Source organism: Sander lucioperca, chromosome 2 (genome assembly GCF_008315115.2).
Source record: "Sander lucioperca isolate FBNREF2018 chromosome 2, SLUC_FBN_1.2, whole genome shotgun sequence".
NCBI lineage: Eukaryota > Metazoa > Chordata > Actinopteri > Perciformes > Percidae > Sander > Sander lucioperca.
Genome location: NC_050174.1, coordinates 45970460 through 45981116, shown reverse-complemented (window position 1 = coordinate 45981116; position 10657 = coordinate 45970460).

The following is a 10657-nucleotide window of genomic DNA, read 5'->3' as shown; positions in this document are numbered from 1 at the left end:
TATATAAAAGAGACTTCAGATACAGTATTAGGGGACCACTAAGGTCTATATAAAAGAGACTTCAGATACAGTATTAGGAGACCACTAAGGCCTATATAAAAGAGACTTCAGATACAGTATTAGGGGACCACTAAGGTCTATATAAAAGCATCCAAAGAGCACCATGTCATAGGACCTTTAAATAAGTCTATCATAGTTATTAGTCATATTAGATCAAGACACCATTTCCGGGACTATTTGCACCGTGCATTAATATTGCCGCCACACCAGGGGTCATGGTCACTTTCTGCGAGATCCAGTTTCCAACTCACACTGTAGATTTTTTTTATGGCAAACATGTTGACATGTCATAGTAGGAAAAGCACAGGTATATTCAAAACCATTAATGATGGCTGCATTCCACTTAGGAGAGGCCCTGGTATTGTGCATGCTGACTCACTGAAATAGCTTACTGGGACACTTGATGGAATTGAGCCATCTTTAAACACAAGACATAAAACATTACAACAGATAAGATGTTTTCTGTGCTACATTTCGTCTGCTTTCTGTGTCAGAGGAAGAGCCGTGGCTCAGGCACATCATTAAAGGTGCAGTAGGTAAGACTTATAAAGCTAACTTTCTGTCATTTTAGCTGAAACTGAAAAAAAATCTGGCTCCTCTGGCTCCACCTACAGCCTGCAGTGTGATTTGCAAAAATCCACTGCTCCCTGTTCAGATGTTTATTTTTATTATTAGGGCCCGAGCGCCGACAGCGGCGAAGGCCCTATTGAAACTGAAGGAATTATTATTTTCCCGGCAATTGAATTGGCTTTTTGAGGGGCTTAACATATTCAAAAACTCACCAAATTTGGCGGTCGCATCAAGTCTGGTGAAAATGTACGTATTTTAAGGGGTTCGGGAATAGGCGCGCAAAAATGGCTCGCTAGCGCCCCCTACAATGTTAAAAAAATTGAGCCCCTGCAGTGCGTTTAACGTAGACTCACGAAACTTGGTACACATGTGTATCATGTCAAGATGTACAAAAAATTGAAGCCATACCCTAAGCCCAACAGGAAGTCCGCCATTTTGATTTCAAAGTTCGAAATTAGTGCGATTTTGGCCATTTCCACATGTCGTACTTTAACGAACTCCTCCTAGAGATTTCATCCGATCAACTTCAAATTCGGTCTGTGCCATCTTAAGACATTAAAGATGAAAAGTTGTTAAAAGAAAAACTTTTCGTCATAGGGCGTGGCCGTGGCGGGGCGGCCATTTTGTGCGTTTCGCCGCCGAAACAGGAAGTGGGTGTAACTCGAGTGTACATTGTCCGATTGGCTCGAAACCTTTCAGGATTCATAAGAGTCCAACCCTGAGGGCAAATAAAGGCCGATATTTACTTAAAGTCATAGCGCCCCCTAGTGGCAACAGGAAGTAGGTCTAAAAGTCAAGGTGCTATACTTTAACGAACTCCTCCTAGAGATTTCATCCGATGTACTTCAAACTTGGTCTCTATCATCCCAACACCTTAAAGATGAAAAGTTATTAAAAGAAAAACTTTTCGTCTGACGGTGTGGGCGTGGCGTGGCGGCCATTTTGAGTGTTGAGCGATGAACAAATAAATTGTTGTAACTTGAGTGTACGTTGTCGTATCTGCCCGAAAATTCTCACGATTGACAAGGGTCCAGGCCTGAGGACACCTACAGGCCATATTTGACTTTTGGTCAGAGCGCCCCCCGCTGGCAACAGGAAATGCGCCTTATATGACAAACATCATCCGATTTACATGAAACTTAGAATGTGTGGTCTACATGTATATGTAATATAACCATGCCCACTTACTCAGGCCACGCCCCCTTTCATAACATTTGTACCGTTTAAGGTAGAGTCTTGTGTGAGGTGTCATTGAACTCAGCAGAGAGTTCCTTCTTCATTGGTGATCGTTTGGCCCGCCCCCTATGCTTAAGCCACGCCCCCTTTCATAACATTTGAACCGTTTAAGGTAGGGTCTTGTGTGAGGTGTCATTGAACTCAGCAGAGAGTTGCTTCTTCATTGGTGATGTTTGGCCCGCCCCCTATGCTTAAGCCACACCCCCTTTCATAACATTTGAACGATTTAAGGTTGACCATTGTGTGAGGTATCAATGAAATCAGCAGAGAGTTCCTTCTTCATTGGTGATGGTTTGGCCCGCCCCCTATGCTTAAGCCACGCCCCCTTTCATAACATTTGAACGATTTAAGGTTGACCATTGTGTGAGGTATCAGTGAACTCAGCAGAGAGTTGCTTCTTCATTGGTGATGGTTAGGCCCGCCCCCTATGGTTAAGCCACGCCCCCTTTCATAACATTTGAACGATTTAAGGTTGACCATTGTGTGAGGTATCATTGAAGTCAGCAGAGACTTCCTTTTTAAGTGGTGATGGGTTGACCCGGCCCCTATAATTTAGCCACGCCCCTTTTTATAACTGGTGACCCAGTAGGAGACCGTTTTGGGCTTTAACAGAAAAGGGGGAGGGACTGAGAAGTTGTTGATGTTCAAATTTGTTGGCTAAGTCCTGGATCTTCCCAATCCTACCTACAGCACCTTTAAACCAAAACTACATATATTAAAATCATAGGATTTATTGATTATTCCTAAAACAAAAAAGTAAACTGATAATATCAAATAATTCAAGTTTGTAGCTGATTTGACAATAACCAGTGTATATTCTAAAGCATTTCTTCTTCATAAAACTTTGAATTGCAGCTGTGTTTGAAAGGCTCTGTGACACTAAATAAACCTGTTTAGTCTTAAAGTCTAAAGCTACATGAGACTCGTAGTAAACCTGCAAAATCTCCCTGAAAGAAATGCTCCTGTGTTGTTAATTTCATTATTTTCTTTGGATGACCAACATGTACCTCCAGACAAAAACCTATATTTAGTATATTATATTTAACATATAAAATAATTTGAGCTAAGTTATATTTTGGGGGTTCAGGATGCAAATGAGCGTTTGTCCCCTGATTTATACATCAAACTATATTACACATGACTGTAGTGCAACTTAACATTTAAACAACAATAGACTAGCTCAACTTAACCAAATTGCCTCAACAGCAACTAACTAGGATTAATTAAAAAAAAACACAAACAAGGTCCTGGTTTTATACTCACGGCAAACGAGCCCCCAACTTGTTACGACCGGCTCACAGGCCACAACAAAACAGGGAGATGCACAGCAACGTAACAATAATAAAGTGACATTTATTAAATAATGATGCAAACAAGAGAACGATGAGGTGTGATTGTCAGTATCAGTGATGAATGAAGGTGTATGGATGTAATGGAGAATGTGAGGTGCATGTTGTCAGTAGTTAACAAAGGGAAAACTCAAACAGAGAGAAAACATGTTGGTGTGCAGTCGGGAGAATGCGGCCGCTTGGTCTCGGGGCAGGCGGGGTTAAATAGTCTGGGAGGACCGGCCAGGTGATCACAGTCATCTCATTATCTCCTCCGCTACACCTGCAAGTTAACAAGACAAACCACAGTACACATGTACGACAGGCCCAGGGCCGTCACACCAACAAACATCATTTTTATGCATTTATTTTAAAAGATTATTTGTGTAGCTAGTGTTTGTGTGTATGCAGTAGTTATTATATAGTTGTGAGGAATAGTTTCAGTTTTCTCACATCGCCACAGGACGTTTTTCGGGGGTGGCGGCAAGACGCTTGCGCATAGGTGAGGATTAAGGTGAGGGTGTGGGTGCGCAGACCTCACTCCCACCATCTTCACTCCTACCACATGGACTCCACCTGTGCCTGTCCCCAGGTGCAGGTTTGTCTTTGGGGTTTGCTCCCCTAGCCACTGTACCCTCCCGAGGTAACCCACGTGGCTGTGGGGTTGCCTTCTTCCGCCTTCCCAGCCGTTGTGGTGGTTCTCACACCAACATCTTCCGCCTGCGCTGCCGTTGGGGTCTTCACTATTTACCCATAGCTGGGGCTATTTACCCATAACTGGGACAGTGGTTGACGGGCATCAGGGTGTTTCCACTCACCGATGGGCCTGCATGCCACGTCTCTGGGGCCCACTGCTGCTCCGAGATCCTGTACAACTTAGCCTGGAACCACAAGGGACCAGTTACCATGTGTGCCACGGGGAGGCGTGTACGAGATCTTGGCAGTGGAGAGGCTATGTACTGGCTGAGGAGCCTTACACACTCGGCTCCTCTTTTCGCCCCTGAAAACAAAGGGCTATCCAGTGGCAGTAGCTGAAAGCAGAGAGTGGCAAGCAGAAGCAGCATGCACTAACTACAAGCACTGCTACTGCAACACTACTGCACTGACGCATCACACGCCCTGCATGCAAACGCACACACACACACACACACACAGACACACACACACACACACACAGACAGACAGACAGAAAGACCAACCCACACACAGACAGACAGACCCACACACACACAGACAGACAGACCCACCCACACACAGACCCACACACAGACAGACCCACACACAGACAGACAGACAGACAGACCCACAAACACACAGACAGACCCACACACAGACAGACAGACCCACACACAGACAGACCCACACACAGACAGACAGACCCACAAATACAGACAGACCCACACACAGACAGACAGACAGACCCACACACACACACACACACACACACAGACAGACAGACCCACACAGACAGACAGACAGACAGACCCACACAGACAGACAGACAGACAGACCCACACAGACAGACAGACAGACAGACAGACACTATACAAGTACAAATACTATACAATTCCTCAGCCAGGCAGAAGCCTTTTGTACCACTTCTTCTTTGGCTTTGTCATCATCTGGCTCTGAAGATCTACCAGCTGGGACCTTATGGTGCTCTCGGTCCTCTTCCAGTCCTGCTCTTTTTCCTGCTGAGTCAGCTTTAGGCTTTCTGTGGCCTGTAGGAGGGATGCCTTGTCCTCCTTCCACTGGTTGAGATTACTCTCCAGCTGCTGCTCAGCCTTCTTCAGAGCAGCCATGAGGTTCTTGTTGCTTTTGTCCTGCATCTCCAGCTGGGCTCTATGGGAAGCCTGGGATCTTTCCAGTATCTCCTTTGCCTCTTCGTCCTGTTTTTGGAGAGCTTCCTCCATCTTGCTCAATTTATCCTTCAGCTCTTGAGCTTGAGCCCTCTCAATCTCTATATAGCTCTCCAACATCACGTTGGTGGTCTTACCTACCGCGAGCATCTGTCTCTCTTTACCAAGCTCCATCTTCTGAGTCTCCACATTGTTTTTAAGGGCCTCCTTCTCTCCCTTCATCTGCTCCAATTCGACCTTCAGGTCTTCAGTAATGAAGTACTGCAGCTCGAGATCTTTTTGGGTTTTTCGCAGTCTGTTGCTGATTTTTCCCAGCTGGGATTTCAGATACTCTGTTTCCCTGGGTGGGGAGGGGACACGTTCAGCCAGAGCCTCATCCAGCTGGGCACTATGGGAAGCCTGGGATCTTTCCAGTATCTCCTTTGCCTCCTCTGCCTGTTTTCGGAGAGCTTCCTCCATCTTGCTCAATTTATCCTTCAGCTCTTGAGCTTGAGCCCTCTCAATCTCTAGATAGCTCTCCAACATCACGTTGGTGGTCTTACCTACCGCGAGCATCTGTCTCTCTTTACCAGGCTCCATCTTCTGAGTCTCCACATTATTTTTAAAGGCCTCCTTCTCTCCCTTCATCTGCTCCAATTCGACCTTCAGGTCTTCAGTAATGAAGTACTGCAGCTCGAGATCTTTTTGGGTTTTTCGCAGTCTGTTGCTGATTTTTCCCAGCTGGGATTTCAGATACTCTGTTTCCCTGGGTGGGGAGGGGACACGTTTAGCCAGAGCCTCATCCAGCTGGGCTCTATGGGAAGCCTGGGATCTTTCCAGTATCTCCTTTGCCTCCTCTGCCTGTTTTCGGAGAGCTTCCTCCATCTTGCTCAATTTATCCTTCAGTTCTTGAGCTTGAACCCTCTCAATCTCTAGATAGCTCTCCAACATCACGTTGGTGGTCTTACCTACCGCGAGCATCTGTCTCTCTTTACCAAGCTCCATCTTCTGAGTCTCCACATTATTTTTAAAGGCCTCCTTCTCTCTCTTCATCTGCTCCAATTCGACCTTCAGGTCTTCAGTAATGAAGTACTGCAGGTCGAGCTCTTTTTGGGTTTTTCGCAGTCTGTTGCTGATTTTTCCCAGCTGGGATTTCAGATACTCTGTTTCCCTGGGTGGGGAGGGGACACGTTCAGCAAGCTGAACTTTTAAGTCACACATCTCCCTCTGCATCAGCTTTTTGTCATGGCTCAAAGTGCTGCCCTCTCTCTGTTGTTGGAGCTGATCGAGGACATTGGCCAGCAAGTCCTCTCGGATGATCAGGTGAACTCTTCCCTCAGATTCACATTGGGTGAGCCTTGCCTCGCTGTCCTTCAGTTCACACCGTACTTGTTCTTCAAGTGAACTGAGATAGAAATTCATTTGCGGTTCAATCTCTCTGGAGTGGAATTCCATGTTTTCCAACTTCGTATTCTGCTGACCAGTGTCTTTTCTCTCGTTGCGATGTGCACCTTTGGATTGTCACAGTCAAATGACTCTCTGATACAAACTGCTGTCTGAGTGAATTTGTGTCAGAACTAAAGTTGGGTCCCAGTATTCATAGTGTGTCGTTATGACAACAACAACAACATGTATTCTTATGTTTTCAATCCAAATGGTTATTGATTCTATTCCATTCTATCTTTGATTCTATTGTTGCTATCGTATACCAGTTTGTTTATGTTTGAATATACAGTATGAATGTTATGATTTCTGATGATTCCTAAAATATGGCAAAGAAAGAACACTTTACGAAATATGGAAAGGAAAAAGATGGATGTCTTTACACAAGAGCAGTACACCCAAGTATGCGCCAGTTGGGACGCCATTTTCTGTAACTCCAATAACCATGTGTGCTCAGCAACTACCTAATATTTAAGATGTGCATTTACCACAATAACATATATATTTTTTTACTTTTATTCAAACTGTCCAATACTTTTCATGTTGGATTTGAAAAGCCGTTTAGCCCCTGCTCATGTTTATCTTGTACATGTTAAAAGTTGTCGTAAAGGAAGTGAAATATGAAGCTATCTCTTTCCCTCGATGCTGCAACAGTGAGAATGCCCCCATTGTGGGAATAAAGGGCTTTTCACACGGGGAGCCACACTTCACCTGCGTAGTCGCGTGGATCCGTGGGATCTCGCTCCTCATGTGAAGGACAATTCTCAAACATGTTATGTCACTGAGTGGCATGTTTTCAGTTTTTAGCTATTTCTATTTCTATTCTGTTGTATATGTTATGGGGTTAGATATGTAAATATGTACATACAGTATATAAATACATTATCTAATGATGTTTTACAGTTTCTTTTGTTTGATCATAATTACTGATAAAATAAGACACATTCTATTCTATAGAAAATGCATTTCCTGCGGAAAATGCGTGGGAATGCTGAATAGCTGAATTGCTAAAGCTAAACTGGTTGAATAGCTTAAATCAGTAAGAAGAAGTTGAAGTAGTGAGAAGAGTTGAAAAAGTGGAAGTCGTTTTAATACGTATGAATTTCATTAAAAAGTTAAAAGCTTATGCTAAACTGAACTGTTGGCTTCAAAAGTTGAATAATGACAAAAGACGTAGAACAATGTGAGGTCTGAGTATATTTTCTAACTGATAATCACTCACAAATGCAGAAATATGAAACAAATAGTACGAAAAATCTTAAAGCTCAAATGCACTACACTGCTAAAAAATCAGGAAAATTGTTAGAGTTGGAAGCTAAACTGCATTACCCAAGTGAAGAGCTAAAATACATTGTTAGAAAAGCTTGAAGCTGAACTGTAATACTGTCAAAGATGAAAGTTGAAATGAATTACCTAAAACGGCTGAAAGAAGAAATACTTTGTATTATTATCAGACACTGCATAGAACGAAAAAGCATCAATCTAGCTGATATGAGATGTGAAATATATTAGGTAAAAAGAATGGGGCTGAACAAAAGGAAAGAGAGGACAGAGAGAAGGAGAGAAGAGAGGAGAGAAAGAGAGGAGAGCCAAAATAAAACATGAATAGCTGAATTGTTAAAGCTGAACTGGTTGAATAGCTTAAATCCGTAAGAATAAGTTGCAGTAGTGAGAATAGTTGAAAAAGTGGAAATCGTTTTAATACGTATGAATTTCATTAAAAAGTTAAAAGCTTATGCTAAACTGAACTGTTGGCTTTAAAAGTTGAATAATGACAAAAGACGTAGAACATTGTGAGGTCTGAGTATATTTTTTAACTGATAATCACTCACAAATGCAGAAATATGAAACAAATAGTACGAAAAATCTTAAAGCTCAAATGCACTACACTGCTAAAAAATCAGGAAAATTGTTAGAGTTGGAAGCTAAACTGCATTACCCAAGTGAAGAGCTAAAATACATTGTTAGAAAAGCTTGAAGCTGAACTGTAATACTGTCAAAGATGAAAGTTGAAATGAATTACCTAAAACGGCTGAAAGAAGAAATACTTTGTATTATTATCAGACACTGCATAGAACGAAAAAGCATCAATCTAGCTGATATGAGATGTGAAATATATTAGGTAAAAAGAATGGGGCTGAACAAAAGGAAAGAGAGGACAGAGAGAAGGAGAGAAGAGAGGAGAGAAAGAGAGGAGAGCCAAAATAAAACATGAATAGCTGAATTGTTAAAGCTGAACTGGTTGAATAGCTTAAATCCGTAAGAATAAGTTGCAGTAGTGAGAATAGTTGAAAAAGTGGAAATCGTTTTAATACGTATGAATTTCATTAAAAAGTTAAAAGCTTATGCTAAACTGAACTGTTGGCTTCAAAAGTTGAATAATGACAAAAGACGTAGAACATTGTGAGGTCTGAGTATATTTTTTAACTGATAATCACTCACAAATGCAGAAATATGAAACAAATAGTACGAAAAATCTTAAAGCTCAAATGCACTACACTGCTAAAAAATCAGGAAAATTGTTAGAGTTGGAAGCTAAACTGCATTACCCAAGTGAAGAGCTAAAATACATTGTTAGAAAAGCTTGAAGCTGAACTGTAATACTGTCAAAGATGAAAGTTGAAATGAATTACCTAAAACGGCTGAAAGAAGAAATACTTTGTATTATTATCAGACACTGCATAGAACGAATAAGCATCAATCTAGCTGATATGAGATGTGAAATATATTAGGTAAAAAGAATGGGGCTGAACAAAAGGAAAGAGAGGACAGAGAGAAGGAGAGAAGACAGGAGAGAAAGAGAGGAGAGCCAAAATAAAACATGAATAGCTGAATTGTTAAAGCTAAACTGGTTGAATAGCTTAAATCCGTAAGAATAAGTTGAAGTAGTGAGAATAGTTGAAAAAGTTAAATGACACCTTGATCAGGGACACATTGACTGATGTAACCCAGTGGGATTAGAACCAGGATCTCCCACAGCAAAGGCATGTGCCCTATCCACTACACTATCATCTGTATAGATCATGAATGTTCCTTTAGCACTTATAAAGCCTGTCTTTGATCATTAATCACCACACCTGCTAATGAGTGCGAGACAGTGTGAGAGAACTGTAGGTTCTTTATGTAGAAATGTAGGTGAAAGTATGGAGGGGCTGAAAATGTTGGGAGCTGAAGAAAATTTGAAGGATTTGAAGCATGATCTCATTGACTTCAATGTTAAAGGAAAGTGTTAAAAAGCTTAATATTTTAAAAAGTATAAATAGTAGAAAAAAAGTTGAAGAAGTTCCGTCATTGGCTGAAAGAGGTGAACATTTTAAAAGTTGAATGGTTTTAATAGCTCAACGTATGCAGAAGTTACAGAGAGCCAAAAAACGTACGGAAGAGGGAAGAAAAACAAGAAACAAACAGACAGAGACAGACAGACTGAGACAGAGAGAAACAAACAGAGAGACATGGACAGACAGAGAGAGACAGAGACAGGGAGAAACAGAAACAGACAGAGACAGACAGACAGAGAGAAACAAACAGACAGACAGAGAGACAGAGAGAGACAGAGACAGGGAGAAACAGAAACAGACAGAGACAGACAGACAGAGAGAAACAAACAGACAGACAGAGACAGGGAGAAACAGAGAGACAGAGACAGACAGAGAGAGACAGAGACAGACAGAGAAAGACAGAGAGAGAGAGAGAGAGAGACAGACAGGGAGAGAGAGACAGAGAGACATAGACAGAGATTTTTTGATTTTTACAAAAACACTTTATTTACATATTTATCATTTGTGCATGTTCACAATGAAATAAAGTGCTAATGCATTAAAATCTCAGTATTTGATTTAAAAAAAAGAATATCATCCGATAAAAACTTGTGCAAAAACCAGCTCGTCATCAACAACAGAACAAACAATGTCATTAAAACACCAACGCTGTTTAAAAGCATCAATCTCTCCAGTGTGTTTATAAAACCTAAAATCTAACCAGAGTCTGGCCCTGATGTTACAGAGCCAGACTGCCCTGGCCTCCTGCCCCTCTCTGTTCTCCACCCTGTTCTTTCTGCTTATATAAATCGCCATTTTTGCTTCACCTGAAAGGTAGTTCAGGAGCTGCCATTTTTCTTTTTGTGCCTTCTTGTAGGCAGCTCCCATAATAAAAACCCTCTCAGTAAAAACTACATTAAAAAGA